Raw genomic sequence first — 27,531 nt, forward strand, 5'->3', positions numbered from 1 at the left:
CTTCAATAGTCATTTTCACTGAGTAGCCTGCTAATATTTATTATACCTTAAGTTTGAAAAAATGTTTTATGAAACTCGTTACTAAATGTGCCATTATACTAGTGAAGATATTATCCAACATACAATATACAATTAACTATTTACTTTTTCTGTGTTTCCTGATTCTAGAGAAGCTTTAGGAATCCCATCAATACTACTACTACTTTATTTGTCAAGGATTTTTACAAGCTATAAAAGTCAGCTAAATCCAACATTTTTATATTTGTTAGGTTATCATTAATTCCGCTTTTTAGTAAGAAAGTAGAGTCCAGAGAAATTCAACAATTTATTCTAATCCTTTTGTCTATTAAATAGATCTTATAACTCTAGAAGCAATGTGATCTGCCTTCAGTATCCCTCTGCCAACAACGCACATTCACACTTACTAGTGTTTTTATTGTAGTTTTCCAACATATAAAATATGCTATGGAACATTTCACTCAGGAGTAGAGAATGTAAATAAATTAAATATGTTAAGATTTTCTAAATTTCAAAATACCGGCACCTAACATGTCATTACTCAATCTGATCCTTGTTATTTTCCAAAAGTTCACTTTTCTAGTAGCACATCTTATTCTTCTGTGAACAAATTAAGTTCTATCCCAATATGAGTCTAGTAAGTGATAAAACAATAATACATGCTTCCTGTTAGTACTTGAGGATACCATGCTCAAGGCTCTTTTAGGCATCCAAAAACAATCAAGTACATGACAAAGATAAAGTCACTGAGCTCTGAAGATAACTTTCCAAACCCATCACTGTACTACCTAACAAAATGTAATGTTACTATGAAGGAAATAATACCCTAATATCCACAATTTTAGTATAATTACACTGCTATAATCTCCCTATGAACTCCTGTAATAAACACTACAAATTAAATGTTAATTAAGCAACTTACTGTACTATTTCTTTTACCACTGCCTTAAATACTTGCTAGGCAAGGATAAAGAAGTGAATTCTTTTTTCAGATATGAAATTTGGTCCCCCACCCCAAATAAAAAGGTAATAAGGACAGAAGACATCTCTCACATTCCCTATATGCTTTGTTTTGGTTTGTATCTCTCATGTTTTTTTTTAAACAATTTTCTATATTACATAGAGAGCTTTTAAGTTACAAAACTATTATATATTCACTTTAAAAGTTAACGGATACCAAAATGTATAAAGAAAACATAATTTACCCTTCCTCTAACATCAGCCCCCTTAGGAATCAATGTTAACCAATGTTAACAATTTAGTATGCAACCTCCCTACATTTCTTTTTGCTCTTTTTGAAAACAAAGTTTTTTATCATTTTGTTTGCCAATCATTTGCAGGTGAATGATAAAATTGATACAATTTTATATTTTCCTAATATTCCCATGTTAAACTCTACTGCAAAAAAGAACCTTTAGAGGTTTAGGTTTTCCTTAAATGGCAACTCTCTCACTTATTTTGATGATCTTTGATATGCTGCTCTTTTCCTGGATTATAAATAAAATATCCTGCCACTGGGGCACCTGGGTGGCTCAGTCAGTTAAGTGTCCAGCTCTTGATTTCAGCTCAGGCAAGATCTCAAGATTGTAAGCCAAGCCAGGCTACATGCTCAGTGCAGCGTCTGCTTGTCCCTCTCCCTCCCCATCTTCCTCCACCCGCCCCCCTCCCCGCCCCCAGCCCTTTTTCTCTCTCTAAAATAAATAAAATAAAAACTTTTTTTAAAATCCTGACACCAGCCAGTAGTATGACCTTAGAGAAAGCACCCAACCCCTTGAGCTTCTGCTTCCTCTTCTAGAAAACAGGAAAGGTATAATACCCAAACTCTAAGGAGTTCTTCCAACATGAAAATTGCAGTTTTTTCTATCAAGCTGTATTAGTCATTTTCAAAATTATATTTCATTAAAGCACATCAGGTTTCCTACACATACAAGCAAGGTTTATTCGGAATAATGTGTTAGTAATTAGATATTATTAGTACCACAAACACCTAACGCGAATATTAAGTATTTCATTGGGGAGGTCAAAGCATTCAACCTTTTCTTGTTAACTCTATAAATAATGTAGAAAACTGTCATCACACCTGTTTTCTCAAGCAGCTCACAGTCTATAGGAGGAGAAAAATACAAGTAAACAGGGAATTACAACCTGATATGGTAAGTTCTACGATCACTGTACAAACAGAATGTTAATAAAGCAGAAAAGAGACATAACCGATATTATTTATAATATAGTACATAGCTGACCTAAAATTTGAAATCAAATCTGAGAATGAGATATATTAATATTATTACATTAATTATGGTATATACTGTTTATTAAATACCTTAAGTCAGACATTACTACATTGCGCATTTACATTTCAAAACAACCTGCGTATGCAAAATGCAACTAGTTTTCATTTTGGTAGAAATGATTTGTCCCAAACAACACAGCTATTAAGTTAAAAGACTGGGATTCAAGCCCATGTCCATGATCCAAAACTGCAGGTCTTTTACACATTATACTCTGTCACCTCCGTAGCCTATCAGGAAAGATTACGAATTTTCCATGTGATCCAGGGCAAGTTATACTGCAATATCTCACTTTCTACATTTCTAAAATACAAATGCTATCTGCTTCCAAGTTTGCTATGTTCATGTAAGCTGAAATGAAAACCCACAGGGTGAAAGTACACTGTAAACTAGAAAGTAGTTCCCAATTATAAATTATTACAATTGCCACTATTATTTTTTTAAGATTTTATTTATTTTAGAGAGAGAAAGAGCACAGAGGGAGAAGGAGAAGCAGGCTCCCGGCTGAGCAGGGAGCTCCACACAGGGCTCCTGGGATCATGACCTAAGGCAAAGGCAGATGTTTAACCAACTAAGCTGCCCAGGAGATCTGACAATTGCCACTATTATTAAGAAGAGAAAGTTTAACCTTCCATAATACCTCTGAGTTTTTACCCAAAATAGAACTTGAAACAGTTTTTAACACCAAGTTAGCATCCACACAAACACCAGAATTTAGCAAATCTAGCATTGCTTTAGACTTAAGTGATGGAAGAGTGAGAAAACCATGTTCTCTAACAGTCAACTTAAATGTTTTGCTTTTGCTTTCCGTCCATCAAATGATCAGAATCTTATCTATCTCCATGAAGACTATGGATAAAAAGGAAGAAAGGAAAACGAAAGGGGGCAAGCACCTACCAATGTCAGTTAAGAAACACTGTTTCCTAACTGAATTTTTGTTGTTAAAAATGCAAAAGTGACAGTATGTCAGAGGAGGTAAACAGAAATACCAAAAAAAGCTATGTCAATCATATTTTTTCAGACTAAAAGATGAATTTTATAAAAATTGGAATCCCACTCAATCTCATACTGAAGAAGTTAAAAGATAGTTGGAAAAGTTCCCCAGATGAGAAATGTTGGGTTTTTCACTCGCTAAAGGAATCAAGACAGATACACAGGCATTCCTCACTATGCGCAGTATGGAGAACCATTACAATTAACCACACAAGAGAAACTGGGCAAAGCGATGTTAGGATCAATGGGGAAATTTTTAATCGTTCTGCAACCTTTATTTTTGTCAAAACTTTAAAAACTCTTTGCTGTCAGTTGTAAGTATACAAGGAAATGGAGGGGGAAAAAGTAAACTATTATTTATTTAGTACTTTGTAATTTAAAGCATTCAGGGGATGTCTGGGTGACTCAGTGGTTGAGCGGCTGCCTTTGCCTCAGGGCATGATCCTGAGTCCTGGCACCAGGCTCCCTGCAGCGAGCCTGCTTCTCCCTTTGCCTGTGTCTCTGCCTCTCTCATTCTCTCTCATAAATAAATAAATAAAATCTAATAAATAAATAAATAAATAACTCAGAAACATAAAAGTGCTTTATTTCTTCAGAAACAAGATTGAATAGAGCTTGCTTTCTTTTCATATAATTTACAATGCAGAGTAAGCATTTTTTTCTATGCCTTGGTAAACACTCCTATTCCTTTCTCAGTTTGAATCTGCTTCCAATATTTTATCCTTTGTGCTTTCAACATTATGAAGTATTTCTGAGGGTTCCTTTAATGTGAAGTTTTTGCCAGCATAACTTCCTCCAGGACATTCATCCTTTTCATCACAACCACTTTCCTTACTTATGCTGCTAAATTAATCCTATGTTCCTCTGGCTGCCTATCTACATTCCACTGTACAGTGGCAATGTCAACATTCCCATGGTCCTACATCTTTATAATTCCACTTATGTCCTATTCAAATCCTGAAAAGTTATTTGTATGGTACAGTAAAAGTTCTGCCATGCATGCCACATGCATACTGTTTATTGTTGCTTCCTGTCATGATGCATTTTTTTTTTAAGATTTGAGAAAGAGAGTGAGCATGCACATAGTGTGGAGGGACAAGGGAAGAAGGAGAGAGAGAATCCTCAAGCAGACTCTCTAATGAATGCAGAGCCCAACACGGGTCTCAATCCCAGAATCCTGAGATCATGACCTGAGCCAAAATCAAAAGTCAGATGCTGACTGAGCCACCCAGGCTTCCCACATGAATGTTTTCAATTGCATGCTTGTATATTTCTTCCAAAACTCAGCTAAAGAAACCTCATGATCTCCAGTCTTGCAATTACCACTGCCTTTCAATGTGGGAACTAACTTCAAAATTTTGGCTCAATTGCTAGCAAAACTCACTAGAATTTTCTTTTTTATCACAGTCTTTAATCCAAAGTAGAAGTAAATGCTCCATTTCAACCCTAAGCAGCTCTCTATTCCTACTGAAGCTTAAAGATGATAGAGTGACTTTACTGTGCTCTTTATATTCACCAGACTTTTTCAGAATGGTTCACACCATAGCTTCATGCAGGGCTTAGGTCTCTTCCTATCTTCATTCTGCTGTCATCATTTCCAAATCTAAGATCACATGCAATTTCACTTTTAGCATTATCACTTTTATATTTCTTGGCCAACTCTTTAGATTACCCATTTTTGTGAAATGTTACACAGGTTTATTATCACTGAGAGATAAGGATGTAATACAACAACACACTTTGTTGTCTGGTAGTAAACAAAGTAAGAGATACACTATTACCATTATCAAAACAATTTCAAAGTAGTGACATGACTAGTCCCTGATCTTGTACTTATATAAAGACTATGGACTGAAGAGTTAATAGCAGAGTCTTTACTTTTTGCAATTACTCAAAACTAATATACCATGATAACAAAAATTTGAACCATGTGGGCTGCAGGACTGGTGTTATTTAACTAAACCAAAGTAATATAAATTTGTGCATTATCATAACTGTAAAGCAAAGACCACTTGCATGTACATAAGTGCTAAAAAATCTGGCCAAGGTGTTTGCCTTCTCACAGCAGCGGTCTACTCTGATTGTGCAGGCTACTTATCATTTCCACTTATCATTCAAAACCAACTCAGTAATTGTTGTACTGGTGATTGAGGTACTAGTGATAATACTACCAATAGTAATAACAGCAAGCATTTATTAAGCATTTATTCTGAGTCAGGGACTAATCCAAGTACTTTACAAGTATTGTCTAATTTTTTTCCTCCAAAAAAAATTTTTTTTAAACATTTTATTTATTTATTCATGAGAGACAGAGAAGGAGAGAGAGGCACAGACACAGGCAGAAGTAGGCTCCTTGCAGGGAGCCTGACATGGGACTCAATCCTGAGTCACCAGGATTACACCCTGGGCTGAAGGCGGTGCTAAACCACTGACCCACCCAGGCTGCCCCCTCCAAAAATTCTTAAAAGATATTATTAACAATTTACAAATTAGAAACCGAAACACAGAGAAATTAAATAACTTGGCCAAATCACCGCAGAGCCAGGATTTAAATCCAGATGAAGGACTCCATAGTTGGTGAACTTAAAAGCCTTGCTAGCTTCAGTGACATTAATCACAGGAAGAAGTCTCTCCATTAGTTTTTATACTTCCCAGCAAATGAGGTTTAAAAAACTGGTTGTTCTTTTCTTTCTGTTCTTCAAGTAGGAAATTTTTACTTTTTTCTCTAAGATTATCTGGGTTATTAGGAGTAATTACTAGGGAAAAAATAAAATAGATGCTTAGGAGGCAGCTGGTTGGCTCAGGCGGTTAGTCCCTGACTCGATTTCGGCTCAGGTTGTGATCTCAGGATTGTGGGATCAAGCCCTGTGATACTGGCTCCATGCTCAGCACAGAACCTGCTTGAGATTCTCTTTCCTCTCCCTCTGCCCTCCCCTGTCCCCACTCACACTTTCACACATGCGCATGCTCTCTCTCAAATAAATAAATAAATAAATAAATAAATAAATAAATAAATAAATAAATAAAATCTTTTTAAAAAAAATATTTTAAATAGATGCTTAGGACTGTTTTAGATCTAATACCAGTACAGAGAATTTAATCTGCAAAGAGGCTATAAAAGGCAATATTTTTAAGACCTTTTTTTTCTTCCTTTTTAAAATTATCAACCAGTAAACTTCAAGAACACACAACATCCAAGCATACCATCCTGGGGAAATAATGTTCCCATTAACTCCCACATTATAATGGATCAAAATTTGAAATGCAGAATCATATTCAAATATGAATACTTCCACTAACTCTGTTCAAATACAAAAGGAGAACTTATAGTCAGATAAAAATAGAATATTAAAAATGATTAGGACAATCAAACCAAGAAATTTCAAAATCTAACACTGCATTTAATCACTGCTAAAAACATTTAGTAATCATTTTGTTTTACCACTCAATAGGAATAATATAGGAAATTTGGGGATAATGATACATTATTTGGGCTTTTGCATATACCAAATATATATCAAAATAATTAAAAGCCAAGAATTTTTATAATTGAATATACTTGTAAACACAATTTAAAAACATCAAAAAGCATAAAGAAAAATAATATTTTCCCCCACAGCCACTGCTGATCCACAAGGGCTCATTTTCTCCCACACAAAGGTTAATCAAATGTAGGTAAAGATAAAACATCAGCAAAAAATCCTAAAATCAACTATATGAGGAAATGTAAAGCATAAACAACTTTAGCACTTTTTAACAATATAAGAATAATAGTGATTCCATCTGGAGTTCCTGATTCTTTTTCTCAGCTATAATTTCATTTACTTTTTTTCTTCTAATTACTCTTTATTTCATCTAAATTTTCTTCCATGTGTATTGATACCTTTTTTAACCCTTTTGTCTAGAGTTTTATCTTTCCTTATATAGTTAAACGTAGAACTGATAAGATTTACTAAGAATAAAGTGTACAGAATGAAAGATCTGACTCTAAGTTATTCACCCTGAGTAACTGTAAGGGTCAAGTTACAAACTGCTAAGACTGAGGGAGGCTATAGAAGGAACAGGTTTGGAACAGGGTTGGGAATCAAATTTGAGTTTTGGACACCATAACTTTGAAATGCCAAATGAAGATGTGAAAAGGAGTAAGCAACAGATATCCTAACACATTACACTGCTGGCTTTGTCCTCCTAAGAGGGTTCCTAGAAATATCGTACTCAAATTATGAAAACAGTAAGAATTTCTCTGAGGAAGCATTAGAGGAAGAAAATGTAGTTTCCACTTGGTTCCAGTTAATGAGGAATCTAATGAAGAACATCAAATGGAACCAAATATTTCTTCAACTTTAGAAGTCAGTCAGAAGATGCCTGGGACAAATGATAAAGTTCATTATCCTTAAATAAATGAATAATTCAAGTCTTGTCCAAAACATAGTTGTAATACCACAATCCTTCCTTTCCCAACCAGTTTGCCTCCAGTTAATAAAGTGGCTTGGGACACTCTGTGGAACTGGCGTCAACAATTTGAGTACTGGTGGCCAGAAAATAAAGGTTTACCTGAGGCTCCAGAAATATGCTTACTCTGAAAGAAACAATATTCCTAAAACATCACCAGAGGCTAAATTGCAGTCATATTAGAGGAAATGCAAGATGGTGGCTAAGAGAGCAAGGATTTAGGAAAGCTGTAAGAGTGAAAGACAGGAAGAGATTAATAGAGTTGAAGTGATTACTTCATCAAAGGAAGGCATGTTGGCAGGATGGTCAAGAATTGCTGCAAGAGCCAGTCAATTCAGGTCTGTGAGTTCATGTTCTATTCCTCCTTCTGTTGAGACCTTGCTGCTGCAAGCTTTTGGTGTCAGGTGGTGTATGGTCCATGACAGACCTGTCTTGGCAGACATAAAAGGTTAAGTTCGCCTGCAGTTCCGTGCAGGTCAGACCTGGGTACCTGACACTCCCAAAAGGATGATCCTTCTCTTCCTGTTACTCACCTGCACTTTTTCATCCCCAGACCTAGAAAATAATATGTTATGCCCTGAGTGTGCTAAGAGAATTAAGATGATGATGAAAAGATTAATTGCAATGGGGAAGGAGAAGCAACCTGATTTGATCACACAAACATCATTCCCTTTCGATAGGTCATATCTTAATAGAGAATAAATGGTAGAGACCCCCCAGCTATGTTGATTTGCCTCCCAGCGATTGTTGTGCTCTGCCCTACCCATTCTCAGTGTTGTCTGATGCCTTGAGTACAGACAGGAATGTCTAGATTCTGTACTTCAGGTTTGCCAAGAAGTTACTTCTGATGCTTTAAATATTTAGTTATATAGCACATAGTTTTATTTTAATTAATAGATTTTTTTGAAGTGGTTTTAGGCTTTCAGAAAAATTGAGCATAAAGTACAGGGTTCTGAAATACTGCCCTAACCCCTTCCTCTACCGTCAACATCCTGCACTACAGTGATATACTTGTTTAACCTTCACTAACTTAATTGTTATCACCCAAAACCCATACTTTAAAACAGGATTCACTTTTAGTGTTGTACAGTGTACAGGTTTTGACAAATATATAGTGACTGCCTAAATCCACCATTACAGGGTCATCAAAATAGTTTCACTCTTCTAAAATCTTCATGTTGCATCTATTTAACACTCTCTCCCCTCCAACCCTTGACCACTAATCTTTTTACAGTCTCCATAGCTTTGCCTTTTCTAGAATGTCATACATTTGGAATCATGGTAGCCTTTTCAGATTGACTTCTTTCACAGCAATATACATTTAAGTTCCTCCTTTCCCTGGCTTGAAAGCCCACTTCTTTTTAGTGATTATTCCATTGACTGCATGTACCTTAGTTTGTTTATTCACTCACATATTAAAAGTCATCTTGGCTGCTTCCAACTTTGGGTAATTATGAATACAGATGCTATAAACAAACAAGGAAACAAATGCCAAATGTAGATCTGGAGGCGGTGTGTGTATAAAATTGGGATTCAGAAGAGACCTCAGGTTTGAGATTAAAAATGTGGAAGTCATTCATTTATAGATATATTTAAAGTCATATATTTAAAAAGACTGGGTGAGGTAACTAAGGAGTAAGTGTGGTAGAGGAAAGACTGTTAAACTAATGTCAGGAAGGAAAAATCTAATAAAATCTACTATACAAGTAGAAAGTTGGCCAAAAGCATGGGCACTTCATCCAGAGTAATAAGAGAAAAGACTGTATAGATGAGATAAACTGGTAGACAAGGTGATGGTAATATTTAGGTTCTATTATTTTTTCTATCATCTTAAATAAGAGATCACTGGTTGAGAGCAAACATGGTAGAAGACATGATGGATATTTGAAGAGAAGGTATGAAATAGCCTAGGTAAAAGATGAAATAGCTTGTCTAGTAAAATAATAGGGATGCTAGCAACATAAAGGTACAACTGAAGTTATGGTCACAAACCTCAAGTGAAGTCAATTAGCATGACTATATGTCTGTTATTTCCCCAGCTACATTTAGTTATAATAGGTGTTGGTGCAAAGGAGCAGAAAGCTGGAACTAACTAGAGATGGGAATATGCCAAGCAAGTAGGAAAATGGAAAAGAGAACAAGGGGATTGTGGAGTATATAAAGGAATAATTTATAAAGATACATAATGTAATCTAATTGGGACAGAGACAACTAATAGAGTAAAAACATGAAGTGAGTGGTGATGAGGGACAGTAAAACAGGATAGGACCACAGAATATTAGTCTCAGTGAGATCAAAGAATTAGTGGAATTGAGAAAATAAGAATGAATTAGAGAGATAAGAGGTAATGATCAGACAGTGGGATACATGACACTGAGATTATGAAGGGAGTTCAGTCATGAACTCACAGTCAAATTCAAGTATGGTTGTGGAAGTAGGTGGCTGGGGAGGAGGAAAAGATCTGTGGACAAGAAGAGGTCAAGAAACTAAGAAGCTAGGTTATTAGAAAAATCATCTACATAGATATTGACACTGCCATAAATTACGATAAGCCTAATAATCAGAGAATGACAGTGAGCCAGAGGCTAAAATCTTCAAAGAATGATGGGAATCCCAAGGATGGGCAGATAATTGCAATAAGAGAGGCTAGCAGATGGGAAACTCTGAGAGCATTAAATTCGAAGCTGTGAGTTTTCAAGGAGGGAAGAGGAAAACAGTCTGGAAGGAGCAAAGACATGCAAGAAGGAAACTCATACATCTCCAGGCCAAAGGTACAAGGGGTTGGAGGAGAAAAAACAGTCACTTGAAAAGGCTTTAAAGGAAGGAGTAGACTTGGGTGAAAGCCCAGTTTGTGTAAAGTGAAGGGAACATTCAGAAATCAGTTTGGGGATGAAAGAAACTGTGCTGTGACAGACTATGAGTTCCAGAGTATAGAATGGAATGTTCCAAAAGCTGGGTAAAGGTGGAAGATGAGAGTCAGAAGACAGGATATACAGGGGATCAGCATTTGAGTATTGATGGAAAACCCAGGAGCCTTGGACTTCTTAAAAGGCCTAAAAGAAACAGGCAAAACAAATAGATTTCAGTGAGGCTGAAGATTGAGGGTAGGAAGAAGGATGGCAAGAGCATGCAGAGCTCTGGAATACTCTGCTTTACTACAGTTTAGAACAACAAAGGTGTACAAGTCAAGGAAAGGGCAGTACTACCAGAGGAATATTGGCATCCTTTTCCTGTTACTGATAGGGAGGGGGGGTTTGGAATGGGAAGAGAATATGAGTGTAGAGTTTTTATTTGAAGGGTGTGAAGGAAATATAACTACTTCTGAGTATCCAAAGACACTCTTGGTTAATGAGCTTGCAGAACTGTAAACCCAAAAATATATTTACTATACATCAGCTCATACCCTCATCTCACAAATGTTACTGCTCCATAAAGGTCCAAAATAGTTGACCTATATCCTCATTAATAAACCTTCAATTAGGCGAATGCTCATTTTCTATAATCAGCAAAAACTACAAATACATACACCCCCAAGGAAGAAAATAGTGATTTTAAATGTGATTCCTACATGAAAAATGAGTTACAACAAAATGCTCTTGTGTTGGAGTCTCTAAGACCACTTCAGGTTCAAAGATTTGCTAGGAGGACTCGCAGGACTCAGCATATAGTTGTACTTCTGTCTATGATTTATTACAGTGAACAGATACAAAGCAAAACCAGCAAAAGGAAAAGACGAACAGGTAAAGTGCAGAGTCCGCCCCCTGTGGAGTAACTGATGACACATTTAATTTCTCCAGCAATGAATTGTGACATGTGTGAAAAGTTGTTTGCCAGGGAAAGTCAGAGATTCAGTGTCCAAGGTTTTGACTGGGGACTGGTCACACAGGCATCCTTTGCCTAGGACATAAGAGAGCCCAGATTCCAGAAGAAAAGTGTTCAGCATAAATCATGCTGTTTCTTCAAAGAGTTTAGGCATTGTGAGCCACTTACTATTTCTAGGAATGGTGAGAAGCACTCCCAAAATCCAAGTTTCCAGATGCCATTCAAGAACCAACCTTACCAGCAGACCTTTAGAATAGCAGTTTTAGCTCCACTGTGTTAACTCTCTTCTGCAGAGCCCTATCTTGATATTTACATTCTAAGTAAAGAGAACTTTAATATTAAACAATGTCATCCGTGTGTAAAATACTATAGATTCCTCAGGAGTTCAATTCCTTTTAAAAGACTTAATCTATATAAAGCTTTGATCAGTTAACAAAAGAATAACAACCTTCTGTAGTATAGTGGAATAATAAAGTAACTCACCAAAATACATAAACCTTAAAGAAAACATGTGAATAACAATTAGAAAAAAATCACAGGAGAGGGAGGCGGCAGGATGGCAGAAGAGTAGGGTCCTAAACTCATCTGATCCCACAAACTTACCAAATAACTTTCAAAACATCCTGAACTCCTACAAATTCACCCTGAGATTTAAAGAGAGAACAGCTGGAATGTTACAGAGAGAAAAAGTTTTGACTTCTAACAAGTTTTTCCTTTTTGAGTTTCATATTTCTACAATTACATATCTTGGATATATTTTTCACTTCTGGATTCCCTTCAACATATTCAATTTAATTTTGGTAGATACATGAGATATGGGTATTTGTTTTTTTGTTTTTCCTGCCTCACTTTGTTTTACAATGGTGGAAGTTAGTACCTTCTAACACACGACCAATAAACACCCAGAACCAAGTGGAACATTGTGTTGGTTCATTCTGAGATTATATTCTCTCTTCCTTTCCATTCTGCCTGCCTTTTATCTTGTTTATGTTTTTGTGGTCAATGTTAGGTCTTTATAGGAGTATAGGTCTTCTTGGTTTTTGGCTTTTAATTTTTACTACTTTGTTTTAAAATTTATTTTTCACTTTAGTGGTCCTTTGTTTTATTTTGTTCTGTTTTTCTTTTTCTGTTATTTTCTGGTCTCTGATCTCTTCAGAATCATCTAGGGTGTATTTTATTCAGTTCGTGGTTGATATTTTTGACTCAGCCCACTCATATTGCCACTCTGCACTGGACAAAATGACTAGAAGGAAGAATTCACCACAAAAAAAAAAAAAAGAACTGGAAACAATACTCTCTGCCACAGAGTTACAGAATTTGGATTGAAATACAATGTCAGAAATTCAATTCAGAAGTACAATTATAAAGCTACTTACTGGTGGCTCTGGAAAAAAGCATAAAGGACTCTAGAGACTGTTACTGCAGTACTGAGATCTAATCAGGCTGAAATTAAAACTAAATTAAATGAGTACCAATCCAAATTGGGTGCTCTAATTGCTAGGGTTAAATGAGGTGGAAGACAGAGTGAGTGACATAGAAGACAAGTTGATTGAAAGGAAGGAGTCTGAGGAAAACAGAGAAAAACAAGTAAGAGCCCATGAGGAAAGGCTTAGGGAAATAAATGATAGCTTGAGAAGGAAGAATATACATCTAATTGGGATTCCAGAAGAGGCTGAGAGAAAGGATCACAAAGTATATTTGAACAAATCATAGCTGAGAACTTCCCAAATCTGGGGAAGGAAACAGGCATTCAGATCCAAAAGATAGAGAAGACCCACCCCCTCAAGCAAGACCCATCTATATGCTGTCTACAAAAGACTCATTTTAGACCTAAGGACACCTCCAGCCTGAAAATGAAGGGGTGGAGAACCATTTACCATTCAAATGGTTCTCAAAAGAAAGCTGGGGTAGCAATCCTCGTATCAGATAAATTAGAGTTTATACCAAAGACTGTAGTAAGAGATGAAGAGGGACACTATATCATACTTAAAGGGCCTATCCAAAAAGAAGACCTAATAATCATGAATATTTATGCTCCTAATGTGGGAGCTGCCAAGTATATCAATCAGTTAATAACCAAAGTGAAGAGATAATTAGATAATAATACACTAATAGTAGAAGACTTCAACACAGCACTTTCAGCAAATGACAGATCCTCTAAGCAGAACATCGCCAAAGAAACAAGAGACTTAAATGATACACTGGACCAAACAGATTTCACAGATATATACAGAACTTTCCATCCGAATACAACTAAATACACATTCTTCTCAAATGCACATGGAACTTTCTCCAGAACAGACCACATACTGGGTCATAAATCAGGTTTCAACCTATACAAAAGATTGGGATTGTTCCCTGCATATTTTCAGACCACGAGGCTTTGAAATTAGAACTCAATCACAAGAAGAAATTTGCAAGAAACTCAAACACGTGGAGGTTAAAGAGCATCCTACTAAAAGATGAATGGGTCAACCAGGAAATTACAGAAGAATTAAAAAGATTCATGGAAACTACTGAAAATAAAGATGCAACCATTGTTGTATCTTTGGGATACAACAAAAGCAGTCCTAAGAGGGAAACATCGCAATAAAAGCCTCCCTCAAAAAACTGGAAAAAACTCAAAATACACAAGCTAACCTCACAACTAAAAGAACTGGAGAAAGTACAGCAAGTAAAACCTACACCAAGCAGAAGAAGAGAGATAATAAAGATTCAAGCAGAACTCAATGAAATGGAGACCAGAAGAAATGTAGAACAGATCAACAAAACCAGGAGTTGGTTCTTTGAAAGAATTAATAAGATAAACCACTAGCCAGCCTTATTAAAAAGAAAAAAGCCTTATTAAGAAGAACCATATGATCCTCCCAATTGATGCAAAAAAGCCTTATTAAGAAGAACCATATGATCCTCCCAATGCAGTTGACAAAATACAGCATCCATTCCTGATCAAAACTCTTCAGTGTAGAAAATAGAGAGAACATTCCTCAGTATCTTAAAAATCATCTATGAAAAGCCCACAGCAGATACCATTCTCAATAGGGATAACTGAGGGATCCCTGGGTGGCGCAGCAGTTTAGCGCCTGCCTTTAGCCCAGGGCGCGATCCTGGAGACCCGGGGTTCGAGTCCCACGTCGGGCTCCCGGTGCATGGAGCCTGCTTCTCCATCTGCCTGTGTCTCTACCTCTCTCTCTCTCTCTCTCTCTCTCTCTCTCTCTCTGTAACTATCATAAATAAATAAAAATTAAAAAAAAAATAGGGATAACTGAGAGCCTTTCCCCTAAGATCAGGAACACGACAGGGATGTCCACTCTCACCACTGTTATTCAACACAGGCGAAGTCCTAGCCTCATTAATCAGACAACAAAAAGAAATAAAAGGCATTCAAATTGGCAAAGAAGTCAAACTCTCCCTCTTCACAGATGATATGATACCATGTCATAGGAAAACTTAGAAAACCCAAAAGACTCCACCCCAAGATTGCCAGAACTCATACAGCAATTCGGCAATGTGGCAGGATACAAAATCAATGCCCAGAAATCAGTGGAATTTCCATACACTAACAATGAGACTGAGGAAAGAGAAATGAAGGAGTCAATCCCATTTACAATTGCACCCAAAAGCATAAGATACCTAGGAATAAACCTAACCAAAGAGGCAGAGAATCTAACCTTAAAAACTACAGAACACTTCTGAAAGAAATTGAGGAAGACACAAAGAAGTGGAAAAACATTCCATGCTCATGGATTGGAAGAATAAATATTGTGAAAATGTCTGTGCTACCCACGGCAATTTACATGTTCAGTGCAATCCCTATCAAAATACCATGGACTTTCTTCTTAGAGTTGGAACAAGTAATTTTAAGATTTGTATGGAATCAGAAAAGACCCTGAATAGCCAGAGGAATATTGAAAAAGAAAACCAATGCTGGGGACCTCACAATGTCAGATTTCAATCTGTATTACAAAGCTGTGATTGTCAAGACAGTATGGTACTGGCACAAAAAGAGACCTGAAAGATAAATGGAACAGAATAGAGAACCCAGAACTGGACACTCAACTCCATGGTCAACTAATATTGGAAACAACAAAGCAGGAAAGACTATCCACTGGAAAAAGGACAGTCTCTTCAATAAATGGTGCTGGGAAAATTGGACAGCCATGTACAGAAGAATGAAACTAGACCACTGACTTACACCAGACACAAAGATAAACTCAAAATGAATGAAAGATCTAAATGTGAGACAAGAATCCATCAAAATCCTAGAAAAGAACACAGGCGACAACCTTTTTTAACTTGGCCACAGTAACTTCTTGCAAGATACATCTACGAAGGCAAGAGAAACAAAAGCAAAAATGACTATTGGGACTTCAGATAAAAAGCTTCTGCACAGCACAGTCAACAAAACTAAAAGACATCCTACAGAATGAGAGAAGATATTTGCAAATGACCTACCAGATAAAGAGCTAATATCCAAGATCTATAAAGACCATATCAAATTCAACACACAAGAAACAAAAAAATCCAATCATGAAATGAAGACATGAACAAAAATTTCAGCAGACATACACATGGCCAACAAGCACATGAGAAAATGCTCCGCATCACTTGCCATCAGGGAACTACAAATCAAAACCACAAAGATACCACCTCACACCAGTGAGAATGGCGAAAATTAACAAGACAGGAAACAACAAATGTTGGAGAGGATGTGGGAAAGGGAGAACCCTCTTGTACTGTTGGTGGAAATGCAAACTGGTACAGCCACTCTGGAAAACAGTGTGGAGGTTCCTCAAGAAGTTAAAAATAGAGCTACCCTACAACCCAGCAATTGGTGTTCATAGCAGCAATGCCCACAATAGCCAAACTGTGGAAGGAGCCACGATGTCCTTCAATAGATGAATGCATAAAGAAGATGTGGTATAAATACATAATGGAATATTACTCAGCCATCAGAAGAGATGGAATACCCACCACTTGCTTCGACATGGATGGAACTGGAGGGTTATTATGCTGAGTGAAATAAGTCAATCGGAAAAGGACAATCATCATATGGTTTCACTCATACATGATATATAAGAAATAGTGAAAGGGATTATAAGGGAAAGGAAAGGAACTGAGTGGGAAAAATTAAAGAGGGAGATAAATCATAAGAGACTCCTAACTCTGGGAAACAAAGGGTTGCAGAAGCGGAGGTGGGTGGGGGGATGGGGTAACTGGATGATGGGCACTGAGGAGGGCACTTGATGGGATGAGCACTGGGTGTTATACTATATGTTGGCAAATCGAATTTAAATAAAAACAAATGTGAAAATAAAGTAATTATAAAGAAAAAAATTTTTTTTAAATCACAGGAGAGGGGCATCTAGGTGGTTCAGTAGTTTTGCATCTGACTCTTGATTTCAGATCAGGTCATGATCTCAGGGTTGTGAAATAAAGATCCTTGTCGGGTTCTGTGCTGGGCATGGAGCCTGCTTAAGATTCTCTCTCCCTTTCCCTTTGCCCCTCTCCCCTCATCTCTCTCATTCTCTCCCTCTTTAAAAAGAAGAAAGAAGAAAAATCATGAGAATTAAAAGGACAAGTAAATTTATTAAAACATAGTTAAAATAGAAAAAATCAAATTAATATTAAAGCACAAATATAAAATTTCACATATAATTTAACGTTTGTTAATTTCCTAATATCTTACTAAATAAAAACATTTTATGTAGTTCTTCCTCCTTCTTCTCTTCAAATGAACCAAAGAGGTTAAAAATAAAACAACTAAACTGCCATTATAAAAAAGAATAAAATATTAGAATTTTAGCAATGCTTACTAGTGACGTAAAATAATTACATCTACAGATATTTAATACCTCTCCTTGCACCTTCCCACCAAAATAAGTCATACAAAAGAGTCAAATGAAAAAGGCTTTAGGAATAGCAAGACCCTGATTCAAATCCTCACATTGCCTCTTAACTAGTTGTATTTCTTAGCAAGGTAAAATAACATACTTTAGCTTCCTCCCCAACACTACCACCAAAAACTTTAACTAAAAAGGTATTTTACAGGACTTCTGGGATGGAAATGGACATATGGCAAAAATCATTAAATAGTTTTTTCTTTACCATTATCACTATTACAACAGCTTAAAAAAAAAAAAAAGTTATCTAAAGTAGCCAGGGGCATCTGGGTGGCTCAGTCATTTAAGTTCCCAACTCTTGATTTCAGGTCATGATCTCACTGTTGTGAGATCAAGCCTACATCACTAAGTGTGGAAACTGCTTGAGATTCTCTCTCTCTGCCACTCCCTCTCCTTAAAAAAAAAAAAAAAAAAAAATTAAAATAACCATTTTTTTTTTCCCAGTCCCCACCCCCCCAGAAATGCATTTGAAACTCCATCTATGGGCTTACTTCATCAAGTACTTCAATTAGTCGAGATCCAATTAGGAGAGAAAACACAAAATCTGAACAGGAAAAGTTTACCATTAAGAATTACTAACTATAATAGGAGAGTAACTATAAAGAGAATTTTGAAGAATACCCTAAAACCGAGGGAGAGTACGCCAAGAAAGACCAACCTTGGAAAGAAGATCCTCTCCCTAAAGCTGGTATTCTAACTTTACCAGAGAGGGTATGAATATAGTACAGTGGAGGGCAAAGTTTGCTGGACTGCCCAGGAAAAGCTGGACCAGAAGCAAGCAGGAAACAACCAAGGTGCGGATAGCCATGCCTGACAGGGCAAGTGAACAGAGGAAAACACAGCCCCTGGAGCCAGCTCACCGGGCAGAAGGATGTGAGGCCTGAGGCCCACAGTCTCTTGTGCCTGGAGGTCCACATGAAGATCTTGCTGAGCCAAAACCAGGATTATGAGCTCGAGAAGAGAGTGTGTACACTGGCTTCATAGCTAGAGCACAGTACTGCCAGTTGTCCCAGAATCTTAGAGCAAGAAACAAGCACAAGAGACCACAACCACAAAGACCCTTCCTCCTGCAGTGTCTCTCTACCATCCTCTACTGGCTAGATTTAATATTGCACTTGCTGCAAAGAAAAAATACAAAAAAAGAAAAGCTCCACTATCCACGTTGAAGCAAATGGTGGGTATTTGTCATTTCTATCAACGTGGATGGAACTGGAGGGTATTATGCTGAGTGAAATAAGTCAATCGGAGAAGGACAAACATTATATGTTCTCATTCATTTGGGGAATATAAATAATAGTGAAAGGGAATATAGGGGAAGGGAGAAGAAATGTGTGGGAAATATCAGAAAGGGAGACAGAACATAAAGACTCCTAACTCTGGGAAACGAACTAGGGCTGGTAGAAGGGGAGGAGGGCGGGGGGTGGGGGTGAATGGGTGACGGGCACTGAGGGGGGCACTTGACGGGATGAGCACTGGGTGTTATTCTGTATGTTGGCAAATTGAACACCAATAAATGAAATGGCAAAATAAAAAACTAAAAAAAAGAAAAAGAAAAAGAAAAGCTCCACTAGTGTAAATCAGGTAAGAGAGTTGATTGGAACCAAGAGGCAATAAGTTGATAACTGGCATAGGATATAGTCAAAATACCACTTCTCCTAATTACTTAATAGCCATGTTAGAACCCAAAATTTCTTAAATCAATAAGTTATTTTCCATTTTAAGTTGAAAATGTAAATTGGTTTACACACTATGGAAAAATAGGGATGCCCCTCAAAAACTTAAAAATAGATCTACCATATTATCTAAAAAATCCCATTTCTGGGGAAACACCTAAGGAAATGAAAATAGGATATCAAAGAGATATATGCACTCCCATGTTTACTGCAACATTATCACAATAGCCAAGATACGGAAACAATCTAAATGCTGGTCAATGGATGGCTGGAAAAAGATGATGTGGTATATGGATACAATGGAATATTATACAGCCATGAGAAAAAAGAAATCCTGCCATTTGTGACAACAGGGATGGACCTGAGGACACTCTTAAGTGATATAAATGAGGCAAAGAAAGACCAATACTGTAGAATCTAAAAGAGCTAAACTCATGAAAGCAGGGAGTAAAATGACGGTTACCAGGGGTTGAGAAGGGGAAGAATAGGTAAGATGCTGTTTAAGGACACAAACTTGCAACTGATAGTAAATAAATCCTAGAGATTTGATATGCAATACAATGAGTATAGAAAACAATACTGTATTATTGTATTATAATCAAACTTGCTAAGATATGAAATCTTATGGAAAATAATCATGTGATATGATAGAGGCGCTTACACCTATTGCTATAAGGATAATATTACAATATATAAGTATGTCTAATCAATATATTGTACACCCTAAATTTACACAATGTTGTATGTCATATATATTTCAACTAAAAAAATACCCTCCATATTTGAACAACCTGCAACTCTCCTCAGCTAGGACCTGGCAGTCCTTCTGTTCATTACTACCTCGGTTGGCCACCTTAAGTTTTAAATAAAGCTAAGTAAAACTCTCTCACCACTAGAAAAATAATTTAGAAATTATTATATAAGTATAGTATGATTTACCAAAGGATTTCAAAACGAGCTCCCTCCAATTGAGGTCTACAGATAGTACCAATGTAAATTTTCTAGTTTGCATATTGTACTATAATCACATATGATGTTACCACTGGAGGAAGCATATATAGAGCCTCTCTGTACTATAACTGTAAACTTCCTGTGAGTCCATAATTGTCTCAAATTTAAAAGTTCATTTAAAGATGAGCTCTAAAACATCTAGAATATGTCAACTCATAAAAACATGTTACAGAAAACAATGTTTTCATTACCAATATTTTTTAAAGTATTTCTTAAAATATGATCCTGAAAAATAGCATTATATTCATACTTCTATATTGCAACTCCGCTCGACCAGGTGCCAATAATGGAAAATAATGAAAATTCTGTCCACAAAAGGCTAAGAGATAGAAGCTTCCAATTATTCACCTGATAATGCCAATAATTCTTTACCAACTGTCACTTGAAATAACTATCAGAGAACAATGAAAGGTTTTTTGTATACTCTGCTTTCCTAAGGAAAAAGAAAGTTATCTTTCTACGGTCTTAAAAGAAAACTCAAAGATCTGAAAGGAAAAAGAAACAAACTCAAAGAGGACAGACTAAGTTCACAGAACAGTTTTTTTTTATTTTATTTATTTATTCATAAGAGAGAGAGAGAGAGAGGCAGAGACACAGGCAGAGGGAGAAGCAGGCTCCATGCAGGGAGCCCTACGTGGGACTCGATCCCGGGTCTCCAGGACCACACTCTGGGCCAAAGGCAGCGCTAAACCACTGAGCCACCTGGGCTGCCCTCACAGAACAGTTTTTAAAACATTATGGAGGAGCACCTAGGTGGCTCAGTTGGTTGGGCATCTGGCTCTTGATTTTGGCTCAGATCATGATCTTGGGGTAGTGAGATCCAGCCCCACACTGAGCTCCACACTGGGCCTGCTTGGGATTCTCACTCTCTCTCTTCCCCTTCCCCACCCCATTTTAAGCTCACTCGTGCTCAGTCAAAACAGCAACAACAACAACAACAACAAAAAATACATATATATATACACACACACACACACACAAACACGCACACACACAAACACACACACACACATTTATACACAAATAATATAAAATAAAGCAAAACAAAATATTATGGAGACTCTGGGTCACCACCCTAATTTATTCTCATTTCAGAATGGAGAAGAATGATGTCCTTTAAGAAAAATTATTAAACTATCTAAAGCTGATTTCAAAGATATACTAATTTCCATAAAAGAATGAAAGATAAAAACCAAACTACCATCTAGGCAACCTGAAGTCAGTGACTTGAGCTTCTTTCTAAATAAAACAATAGCTTGCTAGAGTGAAGGTAAAAATAAATGCTAGGTAAATCCAGCAAAGGACCTTCAGAATGGTCAAACACCAAATTAGCCCCAAAATAATAAACAGCTGAAGTTCTACAATTCCCCTACTCTAGTAATATCAAATCATATTAGAAAATTCTTCTGAGAGAAGAAAAGAGCCCCAGCTGATTTTTTTTTTCAGTACTCAGCTTGGAAATCTTTTCCTCAAGAAAATAACACAAGGAAAGGTACCTATCAATCACTCATGCTATGAAGTATGGCACTTAACACTTCAATTTCTCATTAAATGGTTTTTGCTGCAAGCCAGCAAGCACAAATTAAGAAGTGAAGCAAAATATACTATCAAAACAAGCACGTCTCTGAATCACTCCACAAATGATCAAACTACCTTCTGTTAATGATGTGTTATGTATTTTTTTTTTTTAAGTATAATGGTTCTATTCCCCAAAATTAGGATCAAAGTGACTCATGGAAATCCTTTCTCACAATGTGGCCCATGTTACTCAATACAACAGAGTTATATGTTTATAACAAATGTAATCATTGTACTCTGCTTGCTATATCAATATTTCATTCTGACTCACACAGCAAGCATCAGGGCAGATCCCTGGGAAAACAGTAATTTGACAGGTTTGACAGATATAAACCCTGAAGCCAAAAATCTCTTCTCAACTAACCTTCCACAAGGCCTGAAATTACCACTAAACACCACTTCTTGATAGGGAATTTTACAAACACCCATTTTCTAAGTATATATTGTATTAGGGATGCCTGGGTGGCTCAGCAGTTGAGCATCTGCCTTTGGCTCAGGACATGAGCCCCAGTCAAGGGATGGAGTCCCACATCAGGCTCCCTATGAGGTGCCTGCTTCTCCCTCTGTCTGTGTCTCTGCCTCTCTCTCTCTGTCTCTCGTGAATAAATAAAATCTTGTTTTTTAAAGTACATATTGTATTATTGTCCTGAATCATTTTATTACAAAATAAGAGTATTATATTACTTGGCAAAAATCAACTACTCAGAAAATTTATACAATGAAAACTGTAAAACTTTTCCCTTACTTCTCCAGTATGAAGCACAACCAACAATCTTTCCAAAGCACTGAAGTGGATGTGATTTAATAGTACTGGTAATAGTATATTTTAAACAGTATACAAACCTTTAAAAATCCGTATCAATTCAGTAGTTTACAAGAAATTTTTTTGCAATATTTCTACGTGTGATGATACCAAACACCACAGAAATGTCAGCTGGTCAGGCACAGAAATGATTGCCACTTCTGCTCTGGAAAACACCAGAAGAGCATGACCTGATCGAATTTGCACACTTTAACATTTTAACTGGGGGTTTGCCATAAATTAGATTTAGGTCTTGCTCTTCTCACACATCTCAGATGACAACAATCTTGCTCCCTCCCTTCAGCTGTTATTGTTGGTCTTCTCTTCTATAAATCATTCAACTTTTCTCCCAGGACATGGTTACGCCTGAGTCTGAAGTCACTGAGTAATCATATGGACACCCCAACATCTATGTTCTCACCTTCACATTCTGCTTGAAATATGACAAAGAATACTGATTCATTTATCTCCTAACTGGCATGATTAATTTTAAACAGTGTACAATCAGGATTTAGTTGGGTACAGTTTTAAAGAATACACACACTCAGGAACCAGATGGCATTGGTTTAAAGCCTGGCTCTACCAAAATCCAGCCAAGTGACCCAGGTTACTTAACCTCCTTATTAGCCTTGCTTCATGATCTGCAAAAATGGGGAAATAATTATAAAGCCTTCCTCACATGTTGCTATGACAACTGTACTATGGACATCACACAGTAAGTGCTCAATAAATGACTATTACTATTTTCTCTTTTCTGTCCAGTTTCTAAATAAAGCTCAATATGTAAAGTCTAGCATGGATCACTGATAAAAGTAAAGGACTATTAGAAATTTTCAAGATATGAAAGTAGTCTTCACATATTCTCTAAACAAGGTAGGATACTACCAGGTGCAGTGTCCTATTATAATGAGTCTGGTCAATACTCTATAAAATTTTTATATACCTTTTATTCATTTTTCAACAAATTTTTAAAGAGGCAGTAGAGAGTAAGAACATGTATTCTAATACCAGATGGACTCAGCTGAAATATTAATTGTATGACCTGGGCAAGTTATTGAATCTCTCTGTGCTTCGGTTTCTTTAAGTATACAATGAAGATTATAGAAACTATACTTCTAGAACCATGTCCAGCGCAGAGGAAGTGCTAAGTAAGGATTAAGTAGATAACCACAAAATTCTGTGTTGCTAGCAATGTGGTAGATATTAGAGGTTCTGAGATGACATAGTATTTGCCTTCACAGAAGTCAAGACAAAATCTCAGTATAAGTTGTTAAGTAACTACACAGGAAGAAGGCTTGAACCTATGAATACACAGAGAAATGGATTCTTTCAGAATAAAAATATTTTTTGAAAAAAGCCCAAACGCTGAAAATTAGCATTTGGGGTGGGTGGTGGGTACACTGAGGTTCAATATATTATTTGCTATTTTTGTAAATGTTGGAAATTTTACATAATTAAAAGCTACTTTTGAAAATGATAAGTCATTTTCTCTTTCCAAAAATAAGTCAAAATTATGTAATTTAGTTTTTTCACACCAATGTCTATTATGAACTGTCAGTAGCAATGTGAGTCAGGCATTAAGAATTCTCTTGGGACACCTGGGTGGCTCAGCGGTTGAGCATCTGCTGTTGGCTCAGGGTGTGATCCTGTAGTCCCGGGATCGAGTCCCGCATCGGGCTCCCTGCATGGAGCCTGCTTCTCCCTTTGCCTATGTCTCTGCCTCTCTTTCTGTGTGTCTCTCATGAATAAATAAATAAAATCTTAAAAAAAAAAAAAAAAAAATAGAATTCTCTTGACAAGTCTGCCACCTGGTGGATTACCTTAAATTCCACCATTTACATTTTGTGATTTAAACACCTTAAATATCACACATAATCTAATAAAAGGCAAGTTTCTTTTTTCCCAAAGAAGACAAATCCAAGTATTTACAAAATTTCCCATTATCGCAGGGAATTCTGTTTGTTATGTTGAAGGAAGTATGTTTGGGAAGAATCATTAGCCTGAAACAATCTCAGTCGATTTTAGTTTGGATACTAATAGAGGTCATCAGACAAAATATGTTTTACCAAAAAAAAAAAAAAAAAAAAAAAGCAAAGAAACTTAGCACGGGTTTAATAATTACTGCTGGATATATGAACCCAGATTTGTTAAGCAGTTATCAAGATTAATTATATTAAAATAAAAGCAATATAGTAAGTGGTTATATATGGAATGAATTTAAAAAAAAATAATCCTACTGTTATACAAATAGACACCTGTGGCTTAAGCACATTTTTTTTTTAGGTTTCCAAATTTTTTTTAAAGTTAACATGTGCACAAAAGGAAACTGAAAAACACAAAAAGCAAAGAACCAAGTCATCTATAATCACAAGCAATTTACAGTTTAACTTCTAGGTCCCATGTGTGTATCTATACAAGTGAGCATTTTAATGGACTTAAGATTGTACAGTTATGTATCATGCTTTTTTTTACACACCATGAATATTTACCATTTCAAAGTCCCCAAACTAGGAGTATTTTGATAACCAATAATACTACATCATCTCCATCTGAAAGAAAAAAAAATGTAATCCTGCCTTTCTTGGCAACAAAAATATCATAAAGGAAAAAAATGGCACCAGGTCTCTAGATAAAGATACTGGCTGAGTTGCAATTAAAATACTGCAATCCCTTAATGTCCAATTAAAATTGAGATATAAAGTAACAGAGTATGCAACGTATAACGCTTCTAAAAGAATTCATTATCCAATCTGTACTATTCAAATATTAGCAAGGAGGTATGTTCCTACTGAATCACTTAATGTACTATAGTTCAGCCAGAGACACACACACACATGAACACTTATCATTAAAATGTAAATACAAACACATCCGCATACATCTTTCCCTCTATACTTCCTTCTGCACCTTTGCTGCCAACCCAGTAAGTCCTGACATTTCTCAGAGACAGCTTAACAATTCCATGTCCACGATGCTTCTTTCCTATTGATGGTAACAAAAAGAAACTTCTAAATTGGTTAATTCGCTAGCTGTTGTCACCTCAGGACAACCAAAAAGCTTAGATGTTACAAAATAATGAACTTCATCCACAATAAACACAGGTACTTCATAAAAACGCACACATGGACCTATGGTTTTAACTTAAAACTGTCTTCTAGATGTAGAGATACTAGCAAAAAGCCCTTCCTTTCACTCCTCTGCTTGCTCCCTCTACCATTTTAATGACTAAGTAAAGGACTACATCTAGCTCTAAGTGGTGAATTAACAGACACTCCCAGAACAGTCCTTCCTAAAAACTAACAAAAGGGCATTTGTAAAGGGATTATTTTACCTCCTCTACTTTTAATACACTTTGGGCATTAGGACTTGTCTATCCTGTGACACACAGCAATATTAACTAAAATGCACAGACAGAACTTTAGTCTACAGACTCACGGGCACAGAACCCGTCTCTCCGCATCTCCTTCCCTACTCCCGTCTCTGTCTCCCAGTGAACCCAGTGAACAGTTAGCATACTCACAAGACGTCCATCAGGTTTGACATCAGGTTTAATTCCATTCCCAAAACACAATCATTCCTGTACACTAACAATACTTAAAAGGTGTTTAACTCTCTACTTCTAACATGTTATTCACTTTCAAACATCCAGAAGACTCAATGTTTCAAGTAAGGATTTAGTTAAAATTTGACCACTACATACACTCAGCCCTAGAACCCTTCCTCTTTGTGTATGGTGAAAGAGAGTGGTCTAGTTTCATTCTTCTGCATGTGGATGTTCAATTTTCCCAGCACCAGATTCCATCAAAATCCTAGAGAAGAACACAGGCAACACCCTTTTTGAACTCAGCCACAGTAACTTCTTGCAAGATACATCCACGAAGGCAAAAGAAACAAAAGCAAAAATGAACTATTGGGACTTCATCAAGATAAGAAGATTTTGCACAGCAAAGGATACAGTCAACAAAACTCAAAGACAACCTACAGAATGGGAGAAGATATTTGCAAACGACATATCAGATAAAGGGCTAGTTTCCAAGATCTATAAAGAACTTATTAAACTCAACACCAAAGAAACAAACAATCCAATTATGAAATGGGCAAAAGACATGAACAGAAATCTCACAGAGGAAGACATAGACATGGCCAACATGCACATGAGAAAATGCTCTGCATCACTTGCCATCAGGGAAATACAAATCAAATCAAAACCACAATGAGTTACCACCTCACACCAGTGAGAATGGGGAAAATTAACAAGGCAGGAAACCACAAATGTTGGAGAGCATGCAGAGAAAAGGGAACCCTCTACACTGTTGGTGGGAATGTGAACTGGTGCAGCCACTCTGGAAAACTGTGTGGAGGTTCCTCAAAGAGTTAAAAATAGACCTGCCCTACGACCCAGTAATTGCACTGCTGGGGATTTACCCCAAAGATACAGATGCAATGAAACGCAGGGACACCTGCACCCCGATGTTTCTAGCAGCAATGGCCACAATAGCCAAGCTGTGGAAGGAGCCTCGGTGTCCACTGAAAGATGAATGGATAAAGAAGATGTGGTTTATGTATACAATGGAATATTACTCAGCTATTAGAAATGACAAATACCCACCATTTGCTTCAACGTGGATGGAACTGGAGGGTATTATGCTGAGTGAAGTAAGTCAATCGGAGAAGGACAAACATTATATGGTCTCATTCATTTGGGGAATATAAATAATAGTGAAAGGGAATAGAAGGGAAGGGAGAAGAAATGTGTGAGAAATATCAGAAAGGGAGACAGAACGTAAAGACTGCTAACTCTGGGAAACGAACTAGGGCTGGTAGAAGGGGAGGAGGGCGGGGGTGGGAGTGAATGGGTGACGGGCACTGGGGGTTATTCTGTATGTTGGTAAATTGAACACCAATAAAAAATAAATTTAAAAAAATGAAGAAAAAAAAAAAGAACCCTTCCTCTTCTCATCTCTATCAACCTACTGGAAATTACAAGC

At 36.7% G+C, this 27,531-nt stretch overlaps 1 protein-coding gene across 7 annotated transcripts in view; it reads right to left on the reverse strand.

The window, feature by feature from the left end:
* RABGAP1L (RAB GTPase activating protein 1 like) overlaps nt 1-27,531 on the reverse strand; it is a 729,489-nt gene that overhangs the window by 616,755 nt on the left and 85,203 nt on the right. The window lies entirely within an intron of this gene.

The sequence above is a fragment of the Canis lupus genome, chromosome 7 (assembly GCF_003254725.2).
Source record: "Canis lupus dingo isolate Sandy chromosome 7, ASM325472v2, whole genome shotgun sequence".
In the NCBI taxonomy this organism is placed as follows: Eukaryota; Metazoa; Chordata; class Mammalia; order Carnivora; family Canidae; genus Canis; species Canis lupus.